Genomic DNA, 13,276 nt, shown 5'->3' with positions numbered 1-13,276 from the left:
CCACTCCTCAATATAATTTCATTAGCAGTCTCCCTATTTTTGGGCTGTGAAGGAAATTGGCCTGGTGGCCTCCCTGCAATAGTAGTAGCCATCTGTGCCAACTGTGTATCAATGATCTTGTTGTGAGCAATAAGAGCATCGATTTTTGCATCCTTTTCACTTAGAGATTTTTGCATTTGTAGCATCATGTTTCTCATCTCTACTAGCATAGGGTCAGGCTGTGTGGTTTGAGGTGGTGGTGGTGGAGGTGATGTGTGTTGTCTAGGGAACCCAGGTGGTCCACTAGACTGTTGGTTGTAGTTGTTCCGTGGTTGGTAAGGTTGGTATGGTTGTTGTGGTGGATGTTGGACTTGGTGAGGGTTCTGGATATTGTTGCTCCTGTAGGATAGTAGAGGGTTGTTTTTGTAGCCCTCATTGTAAGAGTTGGAGAATGGGTTATTTTGTTTGTAGGATTGAAATGCGTGACATTGTTCAACAGAGCTTCTACATTCCGGTGCATAATGACCAGACATTCCATAGCTTTCACAAAAAGTAGCAGGTTGGGCACTCATAGCAGCTACACTAGCAGGTTGGGCAGATTGAGTATTGGCTGCTTGCATATTATCAAACTTATAGTGTAAAGCAGTCAATTGGGCAGTTAATTGTTCAATGGAATTTAAATCATGCTTACCACCCCTGTTAGATAGACCTCTAGGATTCCCATACTGAGCATTGTGAATGGCTATCTCCTCAATCACCTCCATAGCTCTAGGCACCTCAACTTGCATAAACCTCCCACTGGCAGCCGAATCCAACAAACATCTAGACTCATTGCCCAGACCATTATAAAACCGCTGAATCAAGAACCAATCTTCCAAACCATGGTGCGGGCATTCTCTTTGCAAATCCTTGAATCTCTCCCAGACCTCGAACAAACTCTCATCTGCTTGTTGTGAGATACCTAAAATCTGACCCCTCAGACGAGTCGTTTTCTCAGATGGAAAATATTTAACATAAAAAGCAAGAGCCAAGGATTCCCAATTAGTGATTTTCAAAGCCGCCCGATTCAACCCATTAATCCACAGTTTAGCTTTCCCACTCAAAGAGAACGGGAAAAGTGTCTTCATAGTCTGCTCCGGAGTCAATCCCTTTTGCTTGATGGTGGAAAATATTGGATAAAGGAATGAATGTGAAGATTCGGATCTTCACCTGGTTCCCCACCGTACTGGCGTCTCTCGATCATGTTAATCAATGCAGGCTCAATCTTGAAGGTCTCAGCTGCAATAGAAGGCATGATCGCCTTTGGTAGCACGGACAGACTTGGCTTAGAATAGTCTGTAAGCCGTGGGGTAGGTGGCGGTATCAGATTTTCGTCACCCATCTCTATCTCTGAAACTGAATCTGTATCTGAAGGAAAAAGATCGCCAATATTATGATCAGAATCAGAGTAATTCCCACACTGTGCAATGAAAGTTCTTCGTCTGCGAAAGGTTCTTTCGGGCTCAGGATCGAATGGAGTAAGATTACTAGTACCTACGGTCCTGGGCATAGACAAAGACTACAAAACAATGTGAGATCCGGACTCAAGGAACGTGAGTTCCTTGAGTAGTAACAAACAATAATCTAGGATAAGCAATCAACAACAGAAAAAAAAACCGTTTCCCCGGCAACGGCGCCAAATTTTGACAGGCTAAAGTCGTATCACCTAATCAAAAATAACCTAAGGTCCACTAGCTAGGTAGCAAGGGAAGTCAGGATCGAATCCACAGGGAAACATGCGTTCTTTCTACTATCAATTAATTAATCTAGACTATTGTGAACAAAAGTTGGTTGATGGTTTGTATGCTAAGACTACGAACGAATATTAAACAAGAATGAATCAATATATTAAGGAATCTAGGGTATAGGTTCGCCAACAAATAATAATCCAGGACATTGAACAATCGCGATAATCAACAAAGTAATTAATTAGACTAGCATGCTCTCTCAAGTCGATACTAATCATAGACTTAGAATTAACGGGCTCTCGCTACATATTAACTCTAATTCCACCTATTGACACAAGCCTAAACATCAAATTGCATCTCTCGAATCTTAATTTGATATTGCATAACTACCACAATTAAACCTGTGCAAATCTAATTGTATAGTGAAATAAACCAATCAATAGGAATCAATTACAATGCCAACAATCATAATCATTCATCATCCCTTCATATTATTCATGGATCCCCAACCCTAGAAATTAAACTACTCAAGCATGTTGACAATAAACAAAACAATAATCATAATTGAAAGCATTATTAAAGCAAGACAATGAATTGAAATAAGAAATAATACCTATTTGAAGAACAAAGGGAAGTGAAAGCTTTAATTTTTATTGAGAATTAAACTAAGTGTTTTTGCATAAACTAGAGAGAAAACTAGCCTAAGGAAAATAACACTAAGGTTCAATACTAGAAAATAAAGTGTACTCTAAAAATAATTAAAGCTTGTTTATATAGTTTACCAAAATAAAGCCTAAAAAACGGAAAGTAAATGCGCGAAAAACTGCTGGAGGTTGGCGTCGCCCGATCGGGCGTCGCTTCGCCCGATCGGGCGATCCACTCGATAGTCGGCCCGATCGGGCCAAAATCCGCCCGATCGGGCGGTTTGTGAACTCTCCACATAGGCTCCAGGATGACCGCCCGATCCGGATCGGGCGAGCTGCGCCCGATCGGGCGCGGTTTGATGAATCCAAATTGCCTAAATTCCGCCCGATGGTTGCATTTCGCCCTCAGCTTCCAGGGCGATTTGCAATCTTCAATGTAGCTCGCCCATATCACTGAGTCTAACTCTCGGGGCTCAACCATAAGCATCCAAGGCTCCCGAAAGTCGACGATGGAGGTCCCGAACTTCCTCGGGCTCATATAGTGGCCTAGATCAACATGAAACAGGTCTAAAAAGACCAATTTCTCATAATCAAACCTGAAACTCAAGGCACACTCAATAACACACATTAGTACTAGAAACGGCTCCTAAGAGCACGTTTGACACATAAAAGTACTAAGGGACGGGGGTAAAAATACTATATAAAACATGCATATCAACTTGACGATCCAATGTCATACGATACGAGTATTCGTCCGGCCCGGCCTACGAATATACGCAATACTGACGTGGCCTAAAAGAATGCCACCTGACTGCACTATCAAAACCCAGAAGAAAGAACCCAAAAGCTTGCCTACGGGCATTTTCCAAACTGCACAGAGCCCAGGCCCAAACGATTAAGAGGTCCACATTGGGCCTAAACAAGCCTCCAGAACCAATGCAGGACATGTGTCCCAATCTTGCGTAAACACTCAATCATGCGGGACCAGTTCCCGAGAAACCCTAGCACTATAAATAGTGCAGATCCCTAGGTAAAAGGGCAATCAATTCTTGCTCAGCAACAGAAAACCTATCTTTGCTCTGCCTTCTCTCTACAAATTACTTATCTCTCTAGCTTATACTTACTTAATCATCGGAGGAAATATTCCTACGGGAATATTCTTGTTTTGCAGGTTGCCAGAAGTTCGTGCCAGGTCATACTTGATACCTCCAAGAAGCGCGTGTCACGTCAGCACCGTAAAAGTTCCCACAACATTTGACGCCGTCTGTGGGGAGGTACAGTGTCATGGCCGAACTACACCCTGACAGAGAGCATGCTAGTGAAGAAGAGAGACGGCACATTGAAGAGACGAATCGAATTGCAAATGCAGGGAACACACCAGGACGAATGCAAGCTGAGGTGGTGGTGGAAGAAGAACCAATAACCGAGGCGTCTCCGCCAGGCGGCCATCTAAGCCCTAGCGTCCGAGACGTCGTGTTGGATGAGAATCTAGATTTGCCAGTATCAGTGGGCTCCCTACGCGAGATTTTAACAGGATTCCAACAGCAAATGAATCAGACCTTCCGACAACAGATGAGCACTACACTGCAAGATGAAATTCGGAAGAACATGTTGATCTACTGCGCTGAAAGGACGGCTCCGCAGAGGCCCCTCAGTCTAGGCGTCAATCGGATAAGCAGAATGCCGCTCAGGTCCAACGTCTGGAGAGCTGGAGAAGGTTCTCGTCCACAAGCAAGCAGGGGAGTAAGCCCTGTGCCTGAGCACTCAGAATATGGCCGTGACCCGCCCACCTTCTTACCTCGAAGGGACCCGGTCCTACGACCATCATCTAGGGGAAGTCCCCCAGCCGTCTTGCGACCAGCTGCAAGGCGTCAAGAGCACTACGAGGCCGAATCTGAACTATCAGACACCGGGTCCACCCCTGTGATGGAAGACCCGCCATTTTATCCCACTACACGTGGACCAACCCAGATGACGCCCCATAGGGTAAGCATGCGCCCCCGCCTGCTATCAAGCCGCCGTGAGCCAACCTATCATATTCAGCAAGGATTCAACAACCTGACGTTAAGGCACATGAGTACCCCTTTTTCTGACGAGATTATGAACGCCCCGAAGGAACCCAAAGTAAAAACCCCTACCATTGAAGCTTATGACGGGACCACTGATCCCGACATGCCACTAGTAGAAAAAATCTTTATTGCAGCCCCCTTGTTGAAGGGGGCATAGAGAAATACGCTTCAACAACCAATCGGTCAACGCGGGTCAAACATTATAAAGAGTTGTTGAAGCGAACATTTTTGTTGTTCGCTTCAATAGCAATTGTTGAAGGGGGCATTAAAGGTTCGCTGTAACAAATAATACTCGCATATACTCCAACTTTTAATTCTCTCTCCTCCTCATTTCTTCTGTTAGCGTGAAAGAATCATTTCTCTCTCCTCTCCCCTCTCCTCGCTCCCGGTTCAAAACTCCTCAAACCATCCGCCCCTTTCCATGGAAGGTATATCTTCTCTCCCTCTCCCTCATTCTCTTCAAAGAAGGTGTCTTCATAAACGCCCTCGATTTCGTTCTCTTTCTCTCTCCTCTTTCAACATTTTATCTTCGTGTTACATCTAAAAATTTCAAGCGAAAATGAAGGAATTTCAATCCACATCGGTCAAGCTGATATCCAGGTTGAAAATTCTTGTTGGTAGCTTTACTGTCTCGAGCATGGTATTCAGGTATAACCTCTCTTCTTCTCTCTAGATCTATCGTTTCTGCTTTCTTTTTTTCTTAATTTTATGTTGTTATTGCGAAAAATTGATGTTATGAGTGTTGAAATCGTTCAATTTGAACTTTTGATGCCGCATTTCGGTATATAGTGTAGATCTATGATGTTATGTTGTTTTTAATTGGTTAAATCTAATTTTTGATGCCTCGGTGCATAATGTGAAGATCTGTATTTAAAATTTATTAGGTTAGGGGTTTCGATATTTGCAATAATCACAATTAAGGTTTATTTCAATAATTTTCCTCTTTTACGCTTCTAATTTGCATACTGAATTTCTTCGTTATTCATATCAATATAATAAGTCGACATCTTAGTATCTGAAATTGAATTGGGTACTTTCAGGCTTAGGACTGTAAGGAGAAGTAGGGACTCAGTAACTCACGCTTGCTATTAAGCTTTTAGAGTAATCTTCAGTTCTTTGCGTGTTATTTTGCATTCCTTGACTATCTTTAACAGAAGCAAGCACCAGAAGCTGTAAACATCTGTTGTCTCTGTTAGCTATCTGTGTGATAGATACTCTCTGGGAATCTGGGGCAATATACCCCCCAATAAATTGTGATGTAATATCTACTTTTTCAAATTCGAGCTTTAAGCATAGACATGAAAGAACTACTCCTCTTCCCGGAACTAGCAGTCATTTCTCCCCAACCCCTCGTAATTAAGGATATCCTGTTTTACAAAACCACTATTGTTAGTTGCTTGCGTTATCCTCTTCTTGTCACTTATTCTGAATACAAGAAATCCAATCATAAACCAATATTATTTTAGAAAATGTGACAGTATTTTCCGAACTTCATACAGTAGCATATGGCTTTTAATTCTAGACAGAGGGAGCTGGGAGTTATCGCTGTACCTGATTATATAACTTTGAATTACTTATAGTGTGCCTGCAATGGAAGTACTGACGTGGCTTTTATCTTCTTCAGAAATCATGGCCAACCCAAAATAAGCAATTTTTGCTGTAACTTATGCTTTTATGTCTCTGTGGATAATTCTTGTAGTTGCACTTTAGTGAAGATATGCCAAACCTTCAGCAGTGCCAATACTAGTTCAGTGTTTTACCTAATAAGGGTTCTGGTGATGTACATTCAAGAATTTAAACATGAGGGAAAAAGAGAAAGACAAGTCTAAGTTCATGTAAGTTGAAAAAATCATAGTGATGACAGAAGATGAAGTGATCGGGACTCTTGTTGCATCCAGTATAACCGACTCCAGAGTGATTAATTTCAATACAGGTTATGACTCGGTTCCTTTATCTAGAAACTTTGTTAGATGATATTGTAAGTCAGAAATTAAATTGGAGATAGAAAGAGGTGGCACTCCAATCATGGATGCAATCTGAGAAATTTCTTTGAATCGGTCATTGTATTGTTTTCGTCTCGCTGTTTTAGTAAGATTTTTTCTGGTTATTTTACTATTATTCAACTGCTACTTCGTGACCATTCTATTATGATTTTAACTTCTCCTCTTTATATTTATCACTTTCTCTCACTGAATGTAAAACTATTGTAATTGCTTGGATGACATTTTGTTCTGACTTAGTTGAGTAGTTATGCAATGCAATTTAGTTTAGGTTGAGCTCTTATGTTCTCACATTTCCTATTTAGTCTTTACTACCCTATATCTTAATTTGACCCCCCTATGCAACAATATCTAGATGTAATACCCCGAATTTTTAAAACCCAATTAGTTATGCTTAATTATTTTTATTTAGCTTAAAACCATTTTAAATTCTAATTTCGAACTTTATTTTGATTAACGAAGTTTTATTTTACTTGAATTTTTAAACGATTTATTATTTTTCAGGTTTTATAATTTAAATTCATATTTACGAGTTTAGCAACATTTTATTTCGTAATTTGTAAAAGATTTTAAAACGTTTATATTAACAATAATTGTTATTTTAAAACTAATTTATTTTATTAGCACTTTGTATTAAGAATTATTTAGAAATTAATCTTACTCAAGCCATTGTTCCATTTTCATTTTCCAAAAAATGGCAATGTAAATTCTGAATATTGTCCACTATTACTTATTTACCAAAATACCCTTGTTCACCAAAGAAACCAAAGATCAGTTTCTCTTTTTCCCTCCTTCTTCTTCACGTATCTTTTGCCATTGAATTCCAAGTTCACTTTCCAACTGTCAACACCATGTTTCATATCAAATTGAGTCATCAATCTCATGACACTAATCTGAATTCTAATGCCTTAGTCACCATATTCTTGATTTCTCTTGACATTTGTCATACAATTGAGCTTCAATGGAGGTCATCACTTATGTCATTAACCCCCATTAATCCCTATAAATAGATTTCAAATTAACCAGAAAATTCAAGTTAAATTCACCATTCAAATTCAAGTTTTAACCATTCAAGAATCATGGAGTTTTTCACTATTTTTCTTACCTTCATTTCAATTCTTAGCCACCACCACTGACTGCCGCCGGCAAGACCACCAACGGCAGACCACCCCTGCCGCCTTCTGCCCCCTTTTTCCGTTCACCACTGCAATTGAAACCAAAACGACAACCACTCCAAAGCCTCATTCTCATTCGCTCCCCCTGCTTTCCCCTCACCCGCGCCCAGCTCCTCCTCCACGCTCAACCACCAGCGCCGCCGTACTGGCGTGCTACTCCGCCCGCGCCGGTGCGCATCCCTCCTCCGGTCACGGACCGCCACCAGCCTACTCCATTTTCTCCTTCCTCCCGTCGTGGTTGTTCCTGCTCACTGCCTTGCTTCCTTCTCTGTTTCACGATTCCAGGAACCCAAATTCTTGAAAGTTTGGGTTTTATTTCCTCAAGTCAACCCATTATCAAAAGCTGGCCCAATATCCTTTTACTTGGATTTTGTAAGTTGTACACCTATCCTTCTATTTCAACTACTTATAATTTTGATAACAATGTTTACATTTTAGACCACTAATGATTATTTGTTTCAAAAAGAAAATGTATTTAATTATTGAACTTTACTTAAATTGAGTTTATAATATTTATGAAATTTTGATTGAAATTTCGTTTAATAATATTTCCAATAACTTATAAAAATTATATTTTTATTAAATTCATTATTTCAAAATTCACCATCTATAAAATGTTGATTTTAAATTATTTATCGTTTTAGTTACTAATTCAACAATTTAACTTTTGAAAGAAATTGGACTCGGGGCTCAGGAAGGACGATCCATCAGACAGGGAGTATAAAACTACGGTTGAGGTAACGGTTATTGCTAGTACCCGCATTCCCTTCGAAATGTATTTATGAATGATGTTATGAATGATTGATGTTTTATAATGATGTTTTATGAATTGCGGGATTACAAGCATGATTTGATTGAATTGTTTTACGATAATGCAGCTTATGCAAAGTATCGATTTAATGAATTATTATTCCTGAAAGAAACGATTTTATGAAATAACGAGATTTAATGATTTTATTGAACTATCCTGATTGAATGAGATTTTCCTGATCAATCTTCAACTAAAAGAAATGTAAACATGATAAATGAAAGTGTAAGAACTGGTCAAGTTCCCCTGATATGGAGCCCAGGCTCCCCCTGATATGGAACCAAGGTTCCCCCTGATAAGAAGCACTGGCTTCCCCTGATATGGAACCAAGGTTCCCCCTGAAATGAAGCACTGGCTTCCCCTGCTATGGAGCATTGACTCCCCCTGTTATGAAGCACTGGCTTCCCCTGTTCGTAGGAGACGTCCTACCATGTTTTCCTGTAAAGTCCTGACGACCAGAATAATACTGTTAAAAGGAAAAAGGTTAATGAAATAATGTTCCTGAAATGATGTTCCTGAAATGATGTTCCTGAAATAATATTCCTGAAATAATGTTCCTGAAACGATGTTTCTGAAATGACGTTATTGAAATGATGTTTTTGAAATGATGATGCTTCTGAAACGAGGATTTATTAAATGTTTTACTATATTCTATTCTCCCTGTTTATTAAATAAAAGGAATTGAAATGATGTTACGATGCTAGGGTAACTTGTTACTGAGTCTTCGGCTCACCGTTTTGTTTTCCGTTTTAGGTACTGCTGGGGACCACGGAAACGAGTAGTGGCGAGGATTTCACTATTACCAAGTTCACCTAAGTTATTGTTAAGTTGTAACAAGTTTCAGTAAAGATTCGAGATTAAGTTATGTACTTTGATTAAGGAATTGAGAAGGATGATTATGTGAATTTTGGAGTTTAATAGCTTATGATTGATAGTTGCCTTGTTATTCCCAAGAGGGAGTTACGGCAGTAATGTCCCGATCAAATTAGGTTAATTCCGCTGCTAATTATGATTAAATAAGTGATTTAGAGGTCGGGGCGTTACACTAGATGATAGCTAACTGTTGTCAAATTATTAATAACTGAGGAGGTAATTTGGGTATTCAAAACCAAACTGACCGAAGGACTATTCTCTTGCATAACTTGTATAGAGGTTGATTTGATTTTTGGTTCGACAACGTAGACTGTGCTTGATCTTTTGTAGAGTGGGAGTTTAGTTGTCTTTGGGATTGGCAAATTCGCAAATGGGAACCGCCTTATACATTATTATTATCAGTATGTTAGATGAGGGGAGGGGGAACTTCATATATGATCATTTTTATTGCTTCTGTTGTTGTTTCTGCCTTGCATTTGTTGCATATGTACTCTAAATATTTCATTGCGAACTTTTGTTTGGAGATTGTTGTGTTACAAAATTATTCAATATTTGGAACTCTACGGTCTTATGAGGTTCAAGCTGTAATTTTGGTGAATTTATTAAGAAACCTAACCAGTAGCATTATTTTTTAGTTAACTGTCATTTTCAAAAAAGGAAATGGTAGCTAATGAACTTGCTTGATTTTATTTCTCTCTCAGAACTTCTAGAAGTCAAAGTAGGCATATATTATGGAATTGTGCCTCAAATTAGGGGAGCTAAGCAATCCTGTACTTGGGTGCTGCCTTTTTCTATAGAAAAGATTTAAAATGGGCACTACTTATTATTTAAGACTTCTAATCAATCCTGATTCATTTTTTCCTTAGTTTTCCCAGTTTTCCTTCTTCTACAAGTGTCATCTTCTTCGTGTATACTGATCTTATGAAATTGCCATGTTTTTGTCCTTGAATTGACTTGTTAAATCAGTCCAAGACATGAAAATGTTTAAGTATTATATGTTTCCACATTTTCCAGATGTCAGGGCTTAAGAGTGGTCTTGTGGGATTTCTCTCCTCCTCAATCCTTCCTCCTTAACTAGCAATGCTGATTTGTTGTTTGCTTGTAATGCATACGAATGGATTGTCTGTGAATTTGAGCTGACTTAATTGGTAAATTCTTTGAGGGGGTGCACCAAAACTTGCTAGGGATCCCATAGTATCTATCAACAATGGGGCTTATGCAGCAAAAAACCAAGTTACCTTGCTTTTGTTTCTCTTTTTCTTGGAAACTGAATGACAATTTCTGTTTATAGGAAATAGATTATGTGTGTTAGAAATCATTGCATTGGTGGTTTAATGTGTATCCATGTTAATCTTTCAGATTCCTATCTAGTGACAAGTTGACAGCTTTTTAACTGCTTTTGTAACCAATCCTGACCGAATGACAATGGAGAAATTTATGCTTTTTGTAAACTGATGCTGAAACCCAAAGGCCACCATTGAGATAAACTATTTATTCCACTATTTATTTCCTTTCTTTGGTTATTTAAAGTTGTTGCGATGTATCTGCTCTATCTTCTCAATTGATGACTTATCATGAGATTATTTCCTTTAGCATCTGAAATTGTTATAGATGTAGTACTATTTGTTACAGAGTATATAGACTACATTTTGTTTTACAACTAGCCAAAAATAATCACTCCTCACTGAGTACGGGGTCTATCTTGGTGAAGTCAAGTTATCATTTTCTAAATACATGCACTCCTAGCTTTCTGTTTCGAGTTCAATAGTTTGTTTTCTTACAGAAGCTTCTACGTGGCAGGTAATAATTCTTGCAAGAGAATGTGGATTAAAACTTTAACTTTCAGATATTCCTCCGGAAAGCCTTGTACCAGAACCATTAAGAGTAAGTATCACATGTTTATTAAGGCTATTTTTGGGCTTTTGACTGGGTAAAATCCTTCTCTGTGAAAACTGAATGAACTTTTTTCTGTTCGTTTGTAAAGGAGAGACTGTAATTTTCCGAGGTACCTTTTATTGTTTACCCAGTATTTACTCAGTTCTTTTGTTCTTGCATCTGTTGAGTGTAACATGAGCTTTTTTTTATAAGAGTTGATTGCCTTGTAACTGAATAGCTTATGAAGTTCAATTTAGAAATGGACTCGGACCTTCAACGAGGCTCTGGAATCAACTCCAAACCACCACCTTTTTGCTAAATGTCTAAATAGAATGTTGTTAGAGTAATTTTGCATATGATTCAATGTCCTGTTTTTGTTGCCTTAACAGGGAGGAATTCTGCCTTCTGCTTTTGGTCGCAACAAGGCATTCCCGCATACAATATTTCCTCCCAAGAGTCTGATAGTATTAGACACAAAATGTTGCTGCTGAAGTATTGTCACTCCCTTTTGTAGCAGCTAGTTTTGTAGATTCAAAAATTATTTTTGTGTGAATTTATATTGTAAAATTACATTAAACAATATTATTTCAATATTAATGTGAATGAAGTATTTATTGTTTACAATTGTCTATTTTATGAGTATTATAGTTCTTCTTTACCTAACAAAGAAAATTAAAGCAGAATATTAGTGGTGGTAGCCCAGCTTACGTGTTGTTGATTAAGACTGCTAGTTGGGGCGGGCAACACAATGTTTGCCTCAGCAGGCTTGTCTGTTGAGGGGGGCTATTTAATGTTCGCCTCAACAGGCTTGTCTGTTGAGGGGGGCAATTTAATGTGAGCCTCAACAGGCTTGTTTGTTAAGGGGGGCTTTATAAATGTGAGCCTCAACAGGCTTGTCTGTTGAGGGGGGCTTTCAAATGCCCGCCTCAACAGATATCTTTTTGAGGCGGGCCAAGCCCGCCTCAACAGATCTCTGGCCTGTTGAAGCCCCCTCTGTCGAAGCGGGCCATGTTCGCCTCAACAAGCCTGAAATGCCCCCCTCAACAGGGGTTTTTTCCACTAGTGTGCATCTTGTCGCATACCGCCACCACATGTACGTACAGGGAACCAATGAAGCCACCTGGTGCAAATACTTCCCAGCCACGCTTAAGGGAGTAGCGTCTAAATGGTTTGAACGGCTGCCTCCAGGATCAATTGCCTCTTTTAGCGAATTACAGACTTTGTTCTCTACAAGGTTCATGGCACACAAGGAAGAAAGGAAAACTAGCATGCATTTAGGACGGATCCAGCAAGGGAAGGACGAGTCCCTAAGAAGCTACGTGAAGCGTTTCAATCTGGAGGCGGGACAGATCCCAGACTTGCCCGATGGTGTCTCTTTTGATAATTTTATCAGGGGATTGAAAAAGGGCTCCTTCAAGTTTGACCTAGTTAAGAAGAGTGTAAGGACTATGGCAGAGGTCCTAGACGAGGCTGAAGCATTTATCCATGCAACGGAAATATGCAGCGCGTCAAAGGAAGGGAGGATTGGAGAAACAACAGACTCCTCCGGGAAGAAGGATAAGGTGGACCGAAAACCTCCACGGGTAAATGGCACATGGGCTCTATCTAAAGAGCATGATACCAACTTTCCGGGGCACAAGAGAGAACGACCGCAAGAGCGGGAATATTTCGAATACAACACAGACCTTCTCACCATACTAAAAGACGTAGGGGCAAAGTACGACCTTGATCGACCATTCCCCATGAAGTCCCCTGCTAAGACTCGAGATCCCAAGTTATATTGCCAGTTCCATGAAGATATAGGACATGAAACCAAGAATTGTAGAAGCTTGAAGAGGGCTTTAGATGGTCTAGCCTCCAAAGGACATCTCAAGAACTACTTACGGAAGAATGCTCAGGGCTTTGGAAAAAACCAATACAAAAGGAACAAGTCCCCTGCCTCGCCGACTAAGGGACAACATAGCGACGGAGGATTTGTAGCCGTCATATCTGGAGGACCAGCCGCTGGAGGACCTACCATGAGAGGACAGAAGGATGATGCTCGCCGCTTAGGGAAAGTGCTGCTGTCAGCCAAAGCGCCCATGGACCCATTCCCAAAGATTGAAATATGTGAGTCAGATGGTGGA

At 39.9% G+C, this 13,276-nt stretch overlaps 1 non-coding gene across 1 annotated transcript; it reads left to right on the top strand.

Annotated features, from left to right (window-relative positions):
- Window positions 1–855: 855 nt before the first annotated feature.
- LOC130468209 (small nucleolar RNA R71) lies at window positions 856–962 on the top strand. Its single transcript, XR_008928629.1, has one exon. It is a non-coding gene; the product is annotated as a small nucleolar RNA R71 (small nucleolar RNA).
- The last annotated feature ends 12,314 nt before the right edge of the window (window positions 963–13,276 follow it).

This window comes from Spinacia oleracea, chromosome 2 (assembly GCF_020520425.1).
Source record: "Spinacia oleracea cultivar Varoflay chromosome 2, BTI_SOV_V1, whole genome shotgun sequence".
Lineage (NCBI taxonomy): Eukaryota > Viridiplantae > Streptophyta > Magnoliopsida > Caryophyllales > Amaranthaceae > Spinacia > Spinacia oleracea.
This window is presented reverse-complemented; position numbering and strand designations above follow the sequence as displayed.